General features: G+C 47.3%; 1 long non-coding RNA gene across 4 annotated transcripts in view; it reads left to right on the top strand.

The window, feature by feature from the left end:
• The window catches only part of LOC116283477 (uncharacterized), a 168,086-nt gene that overhangs the window by 95,551 nt on the left and 54,203 nt on the right, over positions 1-18,332 (top strand). The window lies entirely within an intron of this gene.

The raw sequence follows: 18,332 nt of genomic DNA, 5'->3' as shown, positions 1-18,332 counted from the left end.
GTCGTGGAAGCCCCCGGTCTGGGGTATCGTTTGTTGGCCACGCAGACAGACTAATTCACAGTGCTCCCCACTGCTCTCCAGATGTACGCCAGGACTTCCGTGTTCAGATCCATGATCTGACTTATCCACTCTTCCTCTATAAATCCATTCTCTCTTCTTCAGGGCTCTGCCACTGCATTTCTTTTAGCAACAAATAAACAAACAAAACCAAAATAAAATAAAATTCTGCCTGTCTTTTAAGGCCTCACCCAAATGCCTCTTGGTCTAATAAGTTAACCCTGGTCTGTTTGGCTGCAATGAGTCCCTCTGTTCTGTGTTCCCACAGCCAGTGGAAACCTTTCTCTCACTCTGCCTTCTGTGGAGGTGAGTTCAACATGTTTATTCCTCCCCCGTATTGTTGGATCTCTGGGGGAAGAAACTTGTCTTGTGTCCCTGTACCCAGCACGGTGCCCGACACTTACCAGGTGCTCCATGATTATTTTCTGGATGGAATTAAAACTGTCTGGGCATCCACCAGGTCAAGAGGAAGGTGAGTACCGCTATCTGCCTAGCATTTTTCACCCCTTGGATGCTAAGACCAGACTCAGAGTCTCTGCTTGGGCTCTGGGGGCACTGTGTTGGAGGCAGGACTTGAAGGGTATGTAAGAGCTGAAATCATGCCTCTGTGGAGCGAGGGAGCAGAGACCACTTTATCTGAGTTTCCACATAATTTCATGCGTGTTTGACTCAGATGCACAGGAACCCTGTGCCTGGCACACAGAGGGGACTCGGTAACCGTGATGAGGATGAAGATGAGCCACATGCCAGCACACTGGGCTCTGGGATCGGCTCCCTGGGGAAGTTCCTTCAAGTGACCCCACTGGAGCCGGAAGGCACAGGTGATTGTACAAAGCCAGCCCTTCCTCGGGAGGCTGGGACTGGCGGCATGTGTGCCAGGCCACTAGTGCCGCATCACTGGGCCTCAAGTGGGGGTTGTCAAGCGTGGCAGCGCGCTCACGTCTCCACGCCCCATGGCCTTGGGGAGAAGGGCCCCATGGAAGGGGAGCTTTGACACCCTCCACTCTGATCTGAACACAGGTTTTTAATTTCCCTGTAATTTGCCCTTTCTCCCTTTCCCCAGGCTGGCTTCCCTGTCATTTCATTTCCTGCACTATTCTCATCTTACAGCAGAGGTGAAGAGAGTTGACCTCTCCTTGCCCCAAAGCTGAATAAAATACAGAACAGATTTTTGTGCATAAAAATAGGCTTGAATACCACCAGCCAGTCACTTTGGGCTCCACTCTGCCCATCTGGCCTCGCTCTGTCTCCCACACACCGGCCCACAGGGCAGGGCCGCACAGAGAGAGGGTGTTGGGTCTCTGGGCCAGAGCCCGAGGGGACCACAGGCTGGAAGGAGGCTGCCCCCCGCAGAAAGAAGGGCAGGACCGCACCTTAGCGAGGGTAGTGGTTGGAGCACTTTATCCTCTCCCGTGAGGGACGGCTGTGAGGATGGAAACCTCCTTGTGTGTTGCCCTTGCAGGCGACCACGGAGGAAAGATTGAAATGTCAACGCCTAGTGAAAAAGAAATTTCTGTCTGGAACATTTGGGATGGTTCCAAGAAGGATGCAACTGGAGCCCCTATGAGCAGAATTGAGAAGATTGTGGCTTTAAAGCCAGGCGGATTGCACGTCTGTCTGGTCCCCATTCTTTTGTGGTTGGCTGTGTTATCTTAGACAAGGAACTTCATCTCTGCAAACCTCAGTTTCCTCATCTGTAAAACAGAGACAGTAATAATGCAGATTCTTTAGGTCAGTGGGGAGAATTAAATGAAACAGCACATGCAGAGTGCTTGGCATATAAAAGGTAAACCCTGATCTACCTGCATCCCTGTTGTCACTCAGGTCTCAGGTTAAAGGGCAGAGGGGCCCACCCACCCTCGCAATCTAATGCAGTCACCCAGCTCCAGTCCATTGAGTGCCCTGTCCTTCGCACAGCGTGGATATGTCCTTATTACTTTGTTTATGAGTTTGCTGTCTGGCTCAAGTGGGCATCTAGCACCCAGCCTCTCTGGCATAAAGTGGGTACTCAATTATGGTTATTAAATACATGGGTGAAAAATGACAGTTGCTGTTTTGATTGTGTCTGGGTAACCTTTTAACATATTAATTTATGTTTTTAGCCCTCCCTATGTTTTTCCCATTTTCCTTCTGCCCCTTTCAAGCAGTTAGCAGACTGTGGGCTTTCGTGCCTTTGGGGAGATTTGTGGCTAGGCTGAAAGCACAAGTGATTTGCAAGACACACTCCTGCCTGGACTTCATTTCCGAAAGGCCTGGAGCCACTGAAAAGATTGTGCTAGTGCCTGAAGGGTTTGGGGTGAGAGAGGGAGGGAGGAAGATATATATCTAGAGACGTGTGTGTGTGTGTGTGTGTGTGTGTGTGTGTGGTGTGTGTGTACATATATATGTATATATATATGGGGAGAAGAGATATTATGGAGGAAAATAAAGAAAGAGGGGCTCCCCATCATCCTTCTGCACCCCCCAAGCCCAGAAGTGGACTTCTGGAGACTGGATGGGGCAGGAGGAAGCTCTCAAGTTCTGGAAATAGCAGTGGATGCCCACATTCCCCCTGAGAAAGGTGATGAGTACTTGGAGAAGGTGGTTGTGCGGTGCCCTAGGGAGGCAGGAACCTGGCTACCAGAGTTGCCCAGTGACAGCAGTGGTACCCGAGTAGCAGCTTGGACCAGTGAGTTGGGTGTCTGGCTTTAGGCAACCAGGGCTGGTGACTGATGACCACGGAGGCCTTCTGGTCCCCGGAGGCTCCTTATACCCTGGGAGACAGCACAGCCCTAGAATGAAGGTAAAAGCGACTCAGCGTCACAGCTCAACTGTTCACCCACCTTCTCATTGTTTACTGACTGAGTCCTGAGAGGCCTGATGACCCACCTGGTGCCCCTGTTTGGGGAAAGGGGTGGGTGGGTGTGAGCCCCCGCCATTTCTGGTCCTGATACGGCAGGACCGTGGCATCCCTGTAACCCGCCATCACTCCTGGGCTCTGCTCAGCCCAGGGCTTCATGGTAATGGAGGTAGGAGGTGACTGCATGCCAGGTACATAAAAAAGGTCATAATTCTTTATTTTCCTACAGCACAACTAGATTGAGTCGAAGGACCCCTTGTACATAGTTGATACATAATATCTGTCATTTTTCACGGCCCCCTCCCTCTCACTTGTGTTATATCAGAAATTCAGGGCTTTACAATTCAGAAGCAGTGAAGGGCCTAGAACCTCAGAGGTGAGTAGTTGCCTCTGTGGTGGCTTCTTATCCAGGGCCAGACAGTGCCATAGAAGGTGGCCTCTTTCAACTGCTTGCCTGCTCTGCCTTGGGAGCTTCCAGGGTTGGCTCGTCTCCGCGGGCACCCTGCAGCAGGTCCCCGGGGCTCCTGGGCTCTGTGTGGGGTGAGGTGGGATCCCTTCCATCCTCCAGCCTCGGGATTTAACTTCCTGGAGGCAGCCACGTCCCTCTGCCTCCTAAAGAACCAGCTTTCAATTCCCTCCCAAAATGTGGCCTGTGGACGTGGCTTTCAAGACATCACCTTGTCTTACCTGATGATGTCTCCTTTTGTTCTGGAACACAGAGAGATGTCCAGAGTACTGGCTCCATAGGAAATGACCAAAATCTGCATGAGCTTCCTTTTGCTACTATAAGCAATCACCACTATGTGGTGGCTTAAAACAACACATATTATCTTATGGTTCTGGAGAAGTTTGACACTGGGCTGGAATTAAGGGGTTGGCAGGGCTGTGTTCTGTTCCAGAGGCTCTAGAGGTGAATACATCCCCCTGCGTTTTCCACCTTCTAGAGGCCACAGACCTTCCTTGCCTCATGGCTGCAGCCTAGCCTCTCCTTGATCTGCTCACAAGGAAACGACATTCTATTTGGGTAGCAAACAGGTGAGCCAACGAATGCAATCCTATGTGGTAAGTGAAGAGTGGGTTTGCGAGGGAGCAGGGTAGGAGCGTGCGAGGCAGGGGATGCTCCCCAGAGGGTTGGTACCCAAGCTAATGCTTGGCTTTACTCCTTTACCAAGCTGTGGAGAAACTCAAAGGCAGGACTGGATCTAACTCATCTTCTTCCTTCATTCGAAGCTAAATTCGCTGCTTTGTGCCCTGTAGACAGCTAGTATCACATGCAATGAGCTGGTTCCACTTGTTGAGTCATTTTTGTCTTTGGGGCCATAGTTCCAGAACCATGATGTGATGGGAAATTAGAGACTGAGCCAGCATCCTTGGGGCCGATCCCTGGCCCTGGGGTCTGGAGGATTTTCTTCATTATTATGCATCTTCTCCCCATCAGAGGTCAATACCAGGATTGAAGCTGGAAGCCCCACATTGTGGGATCTGACCAGGAATCTCCCCAGACATCAAGGAACTGGATTTGAGATCCTGCTCTTGGTTTCAAGGAGGACTTTAGGATCACTGTGGGGTTGATCAGTGAGGGATGGCTCCTCCTTTGAATTTCTTCATAAAATAACATGCTAGGAGCAAGTGGATGAAATTGAGGAAGTGAAATACTTGGCAGAGTGTCAGGAAGGACTTTCTGGGCAGATCTATTAGCCGTGCCCCGGGAGGGGCTGCTGCCTGAGTGGAGGATGCCCGGGAGATTCTGGCCTCCATTCAGAAAGTTTCCCTTGCAGTGTCTACCTGGTAAGGCCCCTTGGCTGTGAGCATCTTCTGCCCTCTGGCCTCAGACTGTTCTCCATTCTTTTCTCCTCCTCCTCCTCTTCCTTCTTCTTCACTCAGAGGCTTCAAAATGAGGACCCACAGGTTACTGGGGAAGGCTGATCACGGGGATGTCTGAAGCCAGAAATCCTAGCAGGGCAGGCTGAGGACAAGGTTGACCTTTCCAGGGGACTCAGTGTTTGCTGAGAGAATGGGTGAAGGAATGATACAGAGAAAGTGAGGCTGAATGGTGAATCAAGGTTGCCTTGGTACTTCCCCTTGGCCATCATCTCCCTCCTAGACTGGGGAAGCCCAGCATCCTTAGCCCCTCCTAAGCTCTTGTAGGACCCAGCATGTACAGGAATGGCAATGTATTAGACTTTATCCTCCATTCTTTGGAGGGCCATTCTCCAGGCCACCCTTCAAACCAATCCTGGCAACCAGTTAGTGGGTTGTGAAATCAATGTGGTGGATGGAGATCTGCCTAGCATTAAAAAAAAAAGAAAGACATAGAATAAAGCACAATTGAAAATATCCGAGTGAATCTCAGGACTAAGGGTATTACTTTGTGAAAATGTGTTTCAGTTTTATGTATGGTATATAGTATACTAAATGTAGGTTGCAATGTGCAATGTATTTCTTAATGTGGGTCAAGGCAAAAAAGGATAAAGACTTCCAAAAATCCCTGGGGGATCCAGTTTTCATCAACTGTTAATAAAGATGCATAGACCAACCAAAAATGTTCCTTTCCAGAGACATTGGAGGAGCACTGGCCTGGAGTTGGGAGGCTGGGGCTCTGAGCCTGGATCTGTCTAGTACTCCCTGTGAGCCGTGGGTGCATTGGTAACCCCTCTTCCAACCTCAGTTTTCTCCTCTCTCAAATGGGGAGGTTCCCTTGTGTCTGCATGCATTGCTGCCCTCTGGTGGTGAACTCTGTAACTTGCTGCAGCCCTGACTTCCAATTTGGGCTTGCTGATAGGCATGGGGCTGTCCATATTCCAGGTGAGCCTCACTCCCAGGTGGAGTGTGTAGCACCCCACATGTGTGTTGTGAGTTCTCCGCAAAGGCCCCAGCTGCTCAAATACCTGCCTGTTGAAATCCTCCCATGTGACAGTGTATAGTACGGACCTTTCCCTCAGAGATCTGTTTGTCCATGAATATTGAATGATCTTTCAGTGTGTGAAGTTCAGCTATGGGAGACGTCAGGTCGTGGGATTAGGATAGCAGCCTGCACCAGCCGGGTCACCTGCTGGCCTTCCACAGCGTGAGGGCACTGCCTGGCACAGCTGCAGGTTGAAAGTCAGCATTTCTGGAGTGTCAGCAGAGTCCTAAGATGGTGATATCTCTTCTTGACCTCTGCTCACAGCTGGCCTCCTTCCCTGCAGGCATCTTTATCAAATAGCAGCTGCCAGAGCCAAAGGCTGAGGCTGCCTCCTAAGGGAACTACCTTGTAGCCAAAGCTGTGATGAGGTCCACCTTCTCTGGGGTACTTAGCTGTATACCAGGCATCGGGATGCATCTGCTGGATCTGAGCAGTCTTCTTTGAAGCTGTGGATAGTGGGATCAGACGTTTAGAATGCAGAGGTTATTTATCTTGCCACTTTCCTCAGCCTCTTCCTTTTTTGATGGTATCAGCACCTATCTGCTACTCCAGTTAAGGCTCGAATTTAATTCCCTTTAGTCTTTAGTCTTTGACTCAGCCTCTTGCAAGAGAAGTGATTTTTCAAAAAAAAAAACATTTCTTAAACAGCATGCTGCATTATTCTGAGATTTATTTCTAGTAAACTAAAAGAGGACCGAATGTTCCTGGCATTGTCTCTTGATTGAAAAAGGTCAGATGTTGGCATGAGTAAGGCATCCTCAAATCCCCCAAAGCAAAACCCTTGAGTCATTGTATTCAGTAGGTGCCTCCTATTGTTTGTTAAAAGGCTGGAGGAACAAACAGTTGGAATCTCAACCATTAAGCTTCTGAGCTCTGAAGTCACACTGTGAACCTCACTGTTCAGGACAGGGTGGCTTGGAGCCAAGTCTGGGTACTTTATCCATGAGGTTGAAAGACCCAAGCAAACATTTGACAAAATGAAGTTAAAGCACTTTCCCAAACAATCATTTAGATTATTAGGCTGCTGTCTTATGGAGGGGTGTGAAGGGCCTAAAATAGGAGTGTTTTATTTTTAAACAATTAACTTCCCTTCTGACTTCAGGAAACCCCAGGATGGCTTGGTTTTGAGGACATTACCAGTCAACCGCAGCCAAGAAGTGATTAGTGAGTGCCTGCTCCTTAGACATGGTCTGACTTCTGCGCTGAGTTCAAAGCAGAGTTCTTAGTTTAAGAATAATATAGGATTAGCTTTCCTTGACAACTTCCCATGCTGGAACCATTCTAAAAAAACACTGAACTGTCCCTGGAACTTTGGGGGCACAGTGAAGACTTGGAGGCAACATTCAGTGCGTGCTTGTGTTCTTGTCCCCACTCTCTCATAACGAATTGTGGAGAAAATAACCCCGCCCTGTTCTCTTGATGGGAAACAGTGCTTATTTCTAATGGGATGAACAGAGCAGGTCTTTAAGCCCTCCCATCAGTAGTCAATATGCTGACAGTCAGTTCCAGTGCTCACGGAACCAGTGAGAAGGAGCTGTACTGCCTTGCCTTCATTTTTTTGCCATGTCATTTAAAGGAATCTGAGGAAAGGTTTGGAAGAAACACTAGAATTCTACAGAATAACTTAGGGCCGCATTTCCCAAAGCTGTAGACAAGTACTGATGGGAGCGTGTGAGAAGATTTTAGATGTTGATCAATATTTTCATTTCAATGACATATATTTATTTTAACACATATATAAAAGATGTATACCTAACACATTTGTGATTTCTTGAATATTTTAGGAAAAAGCTAAAGAAGATGTTTAACTAAAAAACAAACAAGAAAACAAAGGCATTAACTTAAAGAAAACTAGTAATAGTTAAAATTGTGAGGCTGGTACTTAATGAATTTGGCGAACAGATTCAAAACGAGAATTGGTTTTTGCCCTGCTATTAGAAGCAATACTCAGATTCTGGAGTATTATTCAGAATAGATATTCAGGACCTACCATCTACTTGGGGGAAGGCTCAAGTACTGTGGTTGGGCTTGGAGGAAGCCTTAAGGGCATGGCCACTCTTTTTGGTTGGGGGGAACATTTTGGCTCCAGGATCTTTCTAGATCAAATCTCTGTGAGTCCACTAGAGGAGCCCCCAGCAAGCAGTGATGTCTGCTCAGGAGAGTGGACCTTCTCTCAGACTAAGCCTGGGTCTCACAGGAAAGCTGATAACGCCAAAGACTTCCTCTGCCCATCTGCCAGGGATGTCACTGCCTGGCCCTTGGAGAACCTTCCACTGGGATGATCACAGCTCACAGCGCATCAGAGTGTGACGTGCCTTCTGCCAGATGTGCCTTCTCCTCACTCAGGCTCCTCTATGCCTGGGAATGCAGGCTGGCGTGTGGGTCCCCACTGCATCTCCTTCAGGATGAGGACAAGGGGAATGGGCTTTGCCTTTCCTCACTTTCCCGAGTCTTTGGTGATAGGGAGGTGTCCTGGGGTAGGTGCTGAAGAGGACAGGTTAACTGTCGAGGTGTCTTTTCTGTGGAACCACAGTCTTGACTAGAGAATCTGCTCCTGAGACTGGCCTTGCTCAGGACCCTGGTTTTCTCAGAGAAGGAACTCAAAAAGTGCCCAGAGCTGGTGCTGGGGGTGCCATTTGGTGGTCTGGGAGTTGCTGATTGCTTTCTCTGTCACAAAGCCTTTGATTTCCACCGGCTCATGTGTACACATGTGGGTATTCTTGGTGGCCTGACCATTGAGCATAATTAAAAGAAATGATTGGCTTTCTCTTGATGCAAACATCTGGTTTTACTTGAAACAAGATGACTTAGCTGTTTCAGAAACATTCTTGTAACCCTGGATTCACATTTTCTTCTTAAAATATATATTTTCTCTGTTAGGGCAGCATGTTAATGTAAACACTCCGTGTAACTGACAACCGACAGTTTCAGAAGTATGTGGGGCTCCGAGCACCGGAGGAACCGCAAGAATGATTGCGTTTTTGATTTGATCACTGAAAATCTGTTTCAACAGTCACTCTGATTTAAACAATTACTCTGATTTATACTCCAAACGCTGTAATTTGCAGAAAATGTAACCATGTGAGGACATTTTTCTAGAGTGTGTCTTGGCAACTTTGTTTTGTTGTGACGTCTTTCTCTTCGGCTTCAAGGAGGCGCTGAGGGACTCTAAGGAGGAAAACAGGGTCTTTTCTTTCGGATGGGCTTTCCTGGCCACCAGAGAGAATGTTCTCAACCCTTACTACTCCCAGCCCCTGAGGCCAGCCTTGCAGGGTAAGAATGACATCCGGGAGAGAAGGAGACCCAAGGCTTCCTGAAGGTCAAAGAGTTAAGGGCCAGGAGCCTGGTGACTGGCCGTGTTGTCGCCTCCACTGTCTACAGATAAGGAGGGGGCGTTGGGCGGGCAGGCTCTTGCACCAAGCCCAGGTTGGTGGAGCAGGAAGACCGCCAAGAGGTTTTATCCCTTCATGGCCCAGAAAGGAAGATGCAGAGGAGAGAATACCGCTTAGGTTCTAGAACAAGTGTCAGAGCCCAGGGAAGAAGCAGGTCCTTGGGTTTCTGATTCATTGCAAGATAGAAATGTAGGCATAGAATTGCAGGTTGGTTCCATTTTATATACAGAGAATGTATCTCATTAAAATGAGAATACAATCATAAATCAGAAAAGTTAAGCATCTTTTGTGGGGTACAGCTTCAACTACCCCAACTACCTGCTGCTGGGGAAAGAGCCATAGAGGGCAGCTCCCTGTGGCCTCGCTGTGCCTGCTGGCTTGGTGACAGCTCAACTGCCGCAGGCACTGAAGGTGCTTTTATGGGAGCCTGTGGGGATCATTCCTATGGGGATGGCAGCAGAACTCATGATGGTGCTGGAGTGCCTGGCTTCTCTAACCACGTCTTCCTAGACTATCTCCTATGGACTGAATGTTTTGTCTTCTCCAAATTTATGTGTTGAACCCTCAGTGTAATGGTATTTGGAGGTGGGGCCTTTGGGAGGTAGTTTCAGATGAAGTCATGAGGGTGGAGCCCCCACAATGGGATTAGTGCCCTTAGAAGAAGATGAAGAGACCAGATTGCCTGTCTCTCTTCCCAAATCGCCAACCCCACCCCTCCATCTGCGGATATAGCAAGGAGTCAGCTACTTGCAAACCAGGACCCTCACCAGAACCTGACCAGACTGGCACCCTGATCTCAGACTTCTGTCTCCAGAAATATAAGAAATACAGTTCTGTTGTTTAAGCCGCCTGGTTTATGGTATGTTGTGATAGCAGCCTGAGAGCTAGGGCACCATTGGTCTCCGACCTAGCCCTAGCCCAGGAAGTAGATGGTTTTCTTTAAAGTTCATCTCCTTGATAGCAGTATGCTTGTTAGGTTTTCAGAAACTCCTTAAAATCACTTATGTGGCTCCTGTGGCTGAGGAGCTGCAGGCTATGACAAGGTCCAGCTCCATCTCGAATCTGCTATGGGATCAAGAAGGGGTCTGTCCCTTGGCCATGCCTCAGTGCCCTCAGCAGTTAACTGAGGGATCGGGGTACCAAGTGCTAAAATCTCTTCCCACTCTGCCACTCTTTGATTCTGTGACTCTGTCATTTGGTTTTTCTTATTTAAACAGTGATAACAGGCTAATAATGGTGGATAGTTTTTCTCACCTGGACTTACACTCTTGGAGATGTGAGGTTCATCCTGTGTGTGGTCCCTCCCACGGAGCCTGGAGTGGGGACGCTCGGCCAAAGGCATGCTCACAGCCCAGTGCTCCTCTTGGGACTGTCCTGAGTGACACTGCCAAGGTGACCGTTGTGTGCTTCTGAACTGTGTTGGTGTCTGTGGCTCTTACACAATGAACAGGAGCCTACCAAATTCTCAGTTCCTAGTATAGAAGTTGGCACATAGCTGGCACTCAGAAATGGTTTGCTAAACACACTGGATTGGCTATTTGACCAGTATGACCTGGAGTAGTAAGTTTATGCATGCTAACCACACAGATGAAAAAAAATTTTCTTTCTTTATTTTCCTAAAACTGATCTGATATTCCACATGGGCTCCCACACGTGGGGTGGTGAAAGAAGAAATAAAACTAAATTTTGGTCCAATTGAACAACTTCAAACTGATCCCAGCTCTCTTCTCTTCCCCTTTCTCTTCCCCCGTGTGGCATTTGGGTGTATGAGGAGGGAATACTGTGTCCTCAGGTCCCTCACGCGTTGATGATCCTCCCATTTCTGAGGCAGTGTCCCTTCGTCTGCCGGACATTGGCAGTGTCGCGGTGTCCCTTCATTGCTTGCCTTGTTGTCTTTGCTGGCTGAGGTCAGCAGCTGGTAAGACTTGTGGATTTCTCTATTCTTAGTTGCCCTCCTTGGCTGACTCAGGGTCTGCTGCATCCTATGTCTCACCCTGACCTAAGAGATCTCTGTAGTGGGGTCACATTCCACCTGCCAACGTGGCCTATGCAGACCCTCTGGCTCCCAACTCAGTGGCTGCACAGATCCACCTTGTGGGGGTCTGCGGGAATGTCTGGGTCCCAGACACAGCACAAGGAAAGTGAAAATGGTTCAGAAAAGGTAACGTGGTCTTCTTTGAGCATTGAAGTGCTCCCGGTGAAGTTTACTTTGGTGTGGTTGCTGTCATGCTGGCACAAGAATAGATTTTGAAGTAAAATTAACCCAGAGTCCCAGCTGGGAAACAGGACACAAGACTCTTCTTTCTGGTTTCCCCTCCAACTGTTGAACATATTGGAGCCTTATGTCACCCCCGCCTCTTCTGCATGCCCCACCCCATCCCTCAGGACTGGAAGGGCTCAACTTCCAGCTTTTCCTTCCTCTATAGATTACCCTCCTCCTGAATTGAACAGCAAGTCTCAATGCCTGTAATTACTCCAGAAAAAAATTCTATAATTTGAATTTCTTCAATTGACGTGTGAGTCACTCTCAAATTTATGCTTACCTTCTGCCTGAATCTCTATCTATCTGTCTGAATTGCTTTATCAGTTTTTACACTTAGATGTCTAAAAATCACCTCACCCTTAGCATAATAAACACCAGAACTGTTTGGCTGCCCAGTTCCCATATCTGTCCCCTATTCCAAGCATTTTCAATTTTGAATAGAACTGCCATCTACTCAGTTGCCTAGACCAAAAATTTAGTTCATCTTTGACCCTTCTTTCCCTCACATCCTACATCTAATTCATCAGAAAATACCATTGGCTCTAACTTCAAAATAGATCTTGGACCCAAAGCACTTACCATCTCTATGGTCACCATCAGCATCTGAGCTACCGTTTTTCCCACTTGGACCATGGCTACAATCTCCTAACTTGTATTCCTTCTTCAGCTTGTGTCCCCATGGAGCAGAGGTTCTCATCTGGGGGTGATTTTGTCACCTGGGGGACATTTAATGATGTTTTTAATCACTTTCAGTTGTCACTTCTGAAAGGGAGAGTTGCTACTGGCTTCTACTGGATAGAGGCCAGGATGCTGCTAACAATTCTACAAGACACAGGGCAGCCACTACCAACAAAGAATTACCTGGCTCAAAATTTCAATAGCGGTGAGGTTGAAAAACCCTGCCAATCTCTCAGCATAGTAGCCAGGATGATCTTTCTAAAGTATGAATTAAGTTGTGTCAGTCCTATGTTTAAAACAACATGGCTTGCTAATGTAATGAGAATAAAATTTATTTACTCTAGTTCTCAAGGCCCTATAGGACCTACGCTCTGTAGACCTCTCCTATTTCCTACGTCTCCATTCTGCTCATCTACAGTCTTCTAGCAGCAATGATCCTTTGTCTTTCTCTCCAGTTTCCTAAATGCATTCCTGTCTCCGGGCCTTTGCACTTGCTGTTACTTCTGTGTTCTCTAGATCTGTGCTTGATTGCTATGTCCTCACTCAGGTCTCAGGTTAAATATCATCTCCTCAGTCTTTCCTAACCTCCCTAAGGACCACAGGCTCTCCGCCCATGCCTGCAAAATAACACACACTTCACATTCCCAGTTTTATCTTCTTCTCAGCACTTATCAACACTTAATATTCTCTTACTCTTGTTTATTTGTAGGCTCTTACCCCTAAATTTCTTGAAGAAGAGATTGTTCTTCTGGAATATACAGAGAAAGGCTCACTAGACATTGCTGACTGCATGCCTGACTGATGGATTGTCAATATGTTGAATAGAACTTAAAGAGATTTAGCACACCCTTTCTCTCTTGTCAGTGCCTCGCTTTCAGGCCTATTGTCTTACTGTGAAATCGTATTTCAATAATATGAGCTGAATATTAACTCTTTCTCTATGCATTCCTGCTATAACAATGCCAGCTACCACCACACCACTCCATCCAACCAGTATACACCGTAGCTGGTTAAGGAATAGGTCATATTTAGGGGGAATGCAGATAAAAAGTGTACTCATTATTTTTCAAAATATTACTCTTACAAACATAAATAAAGTATTCAGTTTATTATTAAAAAAACTCCACTTCTTCCAGGAGGCAAATCCCACCCTCCCTTCTTCTCCCCCAGTGGATAACAGGATGGGCCCCAGCTGGTTGGCCTGTTTGCACTGGTCCTGGTAACTGAACCTTTTTCAGCTGCTCCCCTCTCTGCAGCACAAATCTAAGGCTTTACCTGAAGCTTTATCCAGCATTGCCTAAGGTTATGTCTACATTGGTGAAAAGAACGCACCCCCTTGCACAGTAGCAGAGAAGGCTAAATGCAGAAGTACTGAATTCTCAGGAGCCTGTTCAAATACTAGACTCTTTTGTCAGAGGAGAAGCAACTGAGATTTTACCGACACAGTAGGCAAGTTGGTGGGAGGATGCTTTTTGTGCCTGAGTGTGTATCATGGTGAGTGTGTGTGCACAGATCTGCATGTATGCATCAGATGTGTATCCGGGCTTATGACACCCCTGAGGTCACAAGATCCAAAATGGGAAAGGATATCTCGTGTCTCAACCCAGGAAAGTGGTGGGAAGAGCACACTCATGTCACAAATCTAGTGTTGGCCACATGAACTAGTAGCATTTGACTAGGCGGCAGCCATTAATAGCATTTCATCACTTATTTGCAAATGACCTGGGTTCAAATCCCTTTAGCAGTTTGTTTTGGAAAAGTGACTCAATTCTTCGCATCCTCAGTTTTTTGACCTGTAAACTGTGGCAGATAATTCATTTATGATGGTCCAAAAAGTACCCAAATCTCAGTCTTCACCTCCCTCCTGCTCCCCCCTTGCTGGCTAACAAGCACCTGCTGTCCTTGCCTGAAAGCTACGGGGTCTGTATCACCCAGATCGGGCGGTGTGGGTGAGGGCAAAACATGGAGGCTTCTAGGACGCCCACTGCAGATGGTGAGGCACCACTGAGAAACTGGGACAGGGCCAGAAGCAGGAAGGGGAGCGGGAGATGCAGCCTGGACAGGCTCAGTTGGGAGCCATCGTTTTCTTGCCCGTTACGGATGAGGGACGAGAGATTTGGAGACATCCGTCAAGCACGTGAAAAAAGGTGGTGAGAGAGGGAATGAGGGAAAGACGATCTGTAAGAAGGTTCTCTGTTGCCAGGATGGTGATGCCACTTTGATGCTTCCTTGAGGGATGGCAGTTCTGACTGAGTCTGTTCTCCCATCACGTTGATGGCTCCACAGTGGTTCCTTTGAATGTGACATCATGCTGAGACCACCCATTCAAGAACAGAGCCAGAAAACCAGAATTTATTTGAGTTAGAACCAATTTGCTCTGTTATTGTGAGGATTAAATGGGATTTTTGTGTCTAAGTCTTCAGCCCAGAGTCTGGTAAATATAAAGCAGTAAAGAAAATATAGCTCCATTTAGCATGCTAATCACAGTCTTATCTCTCAAAGACTAACTAACTTGACCCTTAAAAGTTCACAGTCTCTTTTATGTGGCACTGAAGACCTTTTGCCACTGTTTTACCTGGTGTGGCAGTTACCTTGGCAACTCCTACCCCAGGTTCTGTTGGCTCAGAGCTGCTTATGAATATAAGACTAACTTTTCAGGATCACTTTAAGATCCAGAGAAATGGGGCTCAGCTTGAAGGACACCAGATTTCTTTCCTTAGAAAGGACTGGGCTTAGACCCTTTGGAAATATCTGCGCAAGCAAGGGAGTGACAGTTGTACTGGGAAGTGAAGAGGTCAGTTGGGTTCCCCGTCATGGGGCCACAGTATAGCCTCATGAGGGGTCCCAAGAATGCCAGCCTAAACCCCTTCCCTCTGCCTGCCCACCTCGCTCCTACCCAGTACTGAACTCTAATCAGGCTTGAACTTGCTCTGTGGCTCTATGAGGGTGATTTAGTTCTTCCCAACCCCACAAGCTCAGAATGAACAAGGCATAATCCAGAGGTGGCCGAGAGAAATCATGATGTCCCCAGGACCTGACCCAGTGGAAGCATACTGTACCATGCTGTGACTGGAAGCTGGGGAGGCTATCTCCTGCACCAGCTGCCTTTCTGCCCACTGTAGTCCTCACACTCTGCAACCCCGCTTTCGCTTAATCCTTCGAGCACCTGCTGCCTTGTTCTCATCTTGTTCCTTGTGTATGGTCTCAACTGTCCATTCATTCCAAGGGCAGGAGGTCCAGGAGGTACATCTTTTTTCATGAGAAGCAGTTTCAGAGGGGGGTGAAGACTACAGATACAAATGCCAGATGCTTAGAGTTGAATTCCAGCTTCACTGCTTAGAAACTGGTGACCCTGCTAGTAATCTTTTCATGTCTCAACATCCTTGTCTGTGAAATGGGGATATTGATAATATCTGTCCTGTAGAGTTGCCATGAGCTTAAAGGACATGTCTTGTATGTAGTGATCGCTATGTTAAGTTTTGTAGGAGTGATGATGGTGATGATGATGGTGGTGGTGGTAGTGATGATGGTGGTGATGATGATGGTAGATGATGGTGGTGATGGTGACGGTGACATTGACAATGGTTCTCATTCCTTGCGCCCTGCAGTACCCAAGACAGGCCTGGGTGCGGAGTCGTTTGGTCTCAACAGATCTATTGCTTATCACAACCTGGACCCATAGCTCACTCTGAGGTATCTGTAAGAGGTGGTAGCAGTCTCTGAGCTGGCTCCTTCCTGTGAACAGTCATGGGTCACCCCTGGGGAGTCATGGCAGATGAAGAGTTTAATGTTAGTGCTTCAGCAGGCTGAACCCAGTGGGGCTGAGTGAGGGGCCTGGAGGCCCTGAGAGGACACAGCATGCTGAGCTGACTGCTGTGGTGACAGTCACCAACTATACCAAAGACTTTTTCCTTGTGGCCATGAATTCTTTTTCCTTTCTTGGAGTGGGCTGCCCATGTTTTTATGAGAATACCCAAAATATCTTTCAGTTCAAATATTTGACAGTTGTTAACCAGGGCAGTCAGTGGGCTGGGCAAGATGGGTCACTTCCCATTATCAGCCTCTGTATCCTGAGATCAGTGGTTAGAGCCAGAATACTAGGTTTGCTCTGGGGGAAAAATCAGAAGTTGTTAAGAAAAGCTCCATTTCCTGTATCAGGAACAGGTCAGATCCCGCTGGGGGGTAGACTGGGTGGAAAGAAGTGAGCAAGGGCCCCAAGAGGGAGGCCAGCCCTCCCAGAGCAATTTGTTCCCTGAAATAAAGTACATTTCATCTGAATTCTGATTTCCTCTCTCATCCACCTGTTCCTAAATTCTGTAGTTCTTTGACTCAAGGATTTAGTGGGTGGATAGTGACCTCATAGGAGGAAAAGGAGCATTTGGAACAATCAGTAGAGAAGGCCCTAGATTAAGACCTGGGCCAGTGACTGAGCACTGCCTGCTACAGATGAGTCTCTCCCCAGGAAGGCTGTCTCCTCCAGGTGACTGCAGAGATGTTCTCTCTCCACAGATAGCACAGGAGCATAGTCTTTCCTTCTTTTTTTAAATAGATTTATTTACTTTATTTATTTTATTTATTTTTTTGAAGGAGGGAGGTAATTAGGTTTATTTATTTATTTACTTATTTTTTAAATGGAGGTACTGGGGATTGAACCCAGTATGTGCTAAGCACATACTCTGCCACTGAGCTACACCCTCCCCCTTCATAGACATTCTTAATGTGTACATTTCTTACTAATTATGACCTAATTTAATTAGAGGATTGAAGTGTATTATGTTGACCCTGGTCTAGGAACCCTAGACCCTGATGTGGTCAGGTGACCCCTGACACTTTGCTCATAATTGCATTAGGGATTTTAACTACTATGGGAAGAAGATCTGAGGTTTGCTCTTGGGAATGGTTGGGTATAATCTCAACCTTAGGAAAAATGGGACAAAATGGAAATCCTAGCAAGAGGGATAAGAGGAAGTCAGGGTGAGATGCGTGGGACTGGAAGGAGGAGAGATGCTGACCTTCCTGAAGTGGTGTGTCCAGTCTGGCTAGCCTGAGTGCAGCTCTGACTGTATTAGACAGTGAACGGGTAGAAGATGTTGCATATGAGGAACAGTGAACTCTCATAACCTCGTTCTGAAATCTCAGACTCCCTCCCTTGACAATTGTGAAGGCTCTGCCCTTTGATGCCATGAGATCCCTCATTATCTTCCAATATGCCCCCTTCCGACTATGCCATTCTGAGTGGCATATTCTTTTCCTGGCAATCTCAATAGAATTGATTAAGACACACGAATCACATAGATGAAGGCAGAATCATTTGACACTGTCTGTGCCAGGCCTGGCAGCTTCAGTGTTTAAGTCATGGCCTCTGTTTTCCCCACATGAAGTCTGGTACTGGAGAGCAACGTATAAAGAGATCGTTACAGAGAAGTGTGAACAGTGCAGTGCAAAAAATGTGTGCACGGGAGTCACAGATTAGTGAAGACTAGAGGGCAAAGGGCAGAAAAGGAGTGCCTTGAAGGTGGGTTTGAAGGATTACTAGCAGTTCAACATGAGCAGAGACCGAAGACGAGATGTAGAACGGGGTTTTTGCAGGGCTTCTAGGTAGTGGAGTTTGGCGTTGCTCTCGTGTGGAGTGAGGGGAAGTGAAGGAGTGGGGAGGTGAGGCCGTGACCCAAAGCTACATCGCACATACTGTACAGGGATGTGCAGAGAACCTTTCCAAGCTGGTCCATGGCTCTTGGCTGTTACATTGTAGAGATCTGGACAAGAGCTTTTCCCAGCATAGGTATAATTTGAATGGTGTTGTCTTTTGACCTGACCAAATACCATCACCAATTTATAAAGCAGACTCTTTTAAAACATTCCCCACTCAATGTTCTCAACATTGAACTCAAAGATTTCAGAATTAAGGCAAGATGGACACAGGGCTGCTTAAGAAGTGGTTTCCTACCCCACTCCTCTCTCCCGCCACCCAAGCTATCCTTTCTTTGCTTTATAAGCAGAGACAAATGTTTAGAAACAAGAACGGGATGTGGATCAAAATGTTCTTGTTTCAGGACGTTCTCATCACCTGACTGTGTGGCTCGTCTGGCTTGCTGTCAAGTGTTTAGGGCAGCAGCGGGGACATGCGCGGGAATCTGAAAATGGATCTCCCTCGATGGCCAGTCCTGCTTTTGAAGCCCCCTCAGTTCTGAAGATGCA

Source organism: Vicugna pacos, chromosome 15 (genome assembly GCF_048564905.1).
Source record: "Vicugna pacos chromosome 15, VicPac4, whole genome shotgun sequence".
Taxonomy (NCBI): domain Eukaryota; kingdom Metazoa; phylum Chordata; class Mammalia; order Artiodactyla; family Camelidae; genus Vicugna; species Vicugna pacos.
The sequence above is the reverse complement of the archived record's forward strand: the minus strand, read 5'-3'. Positions and strand labels throughout refer to the sequence as shown.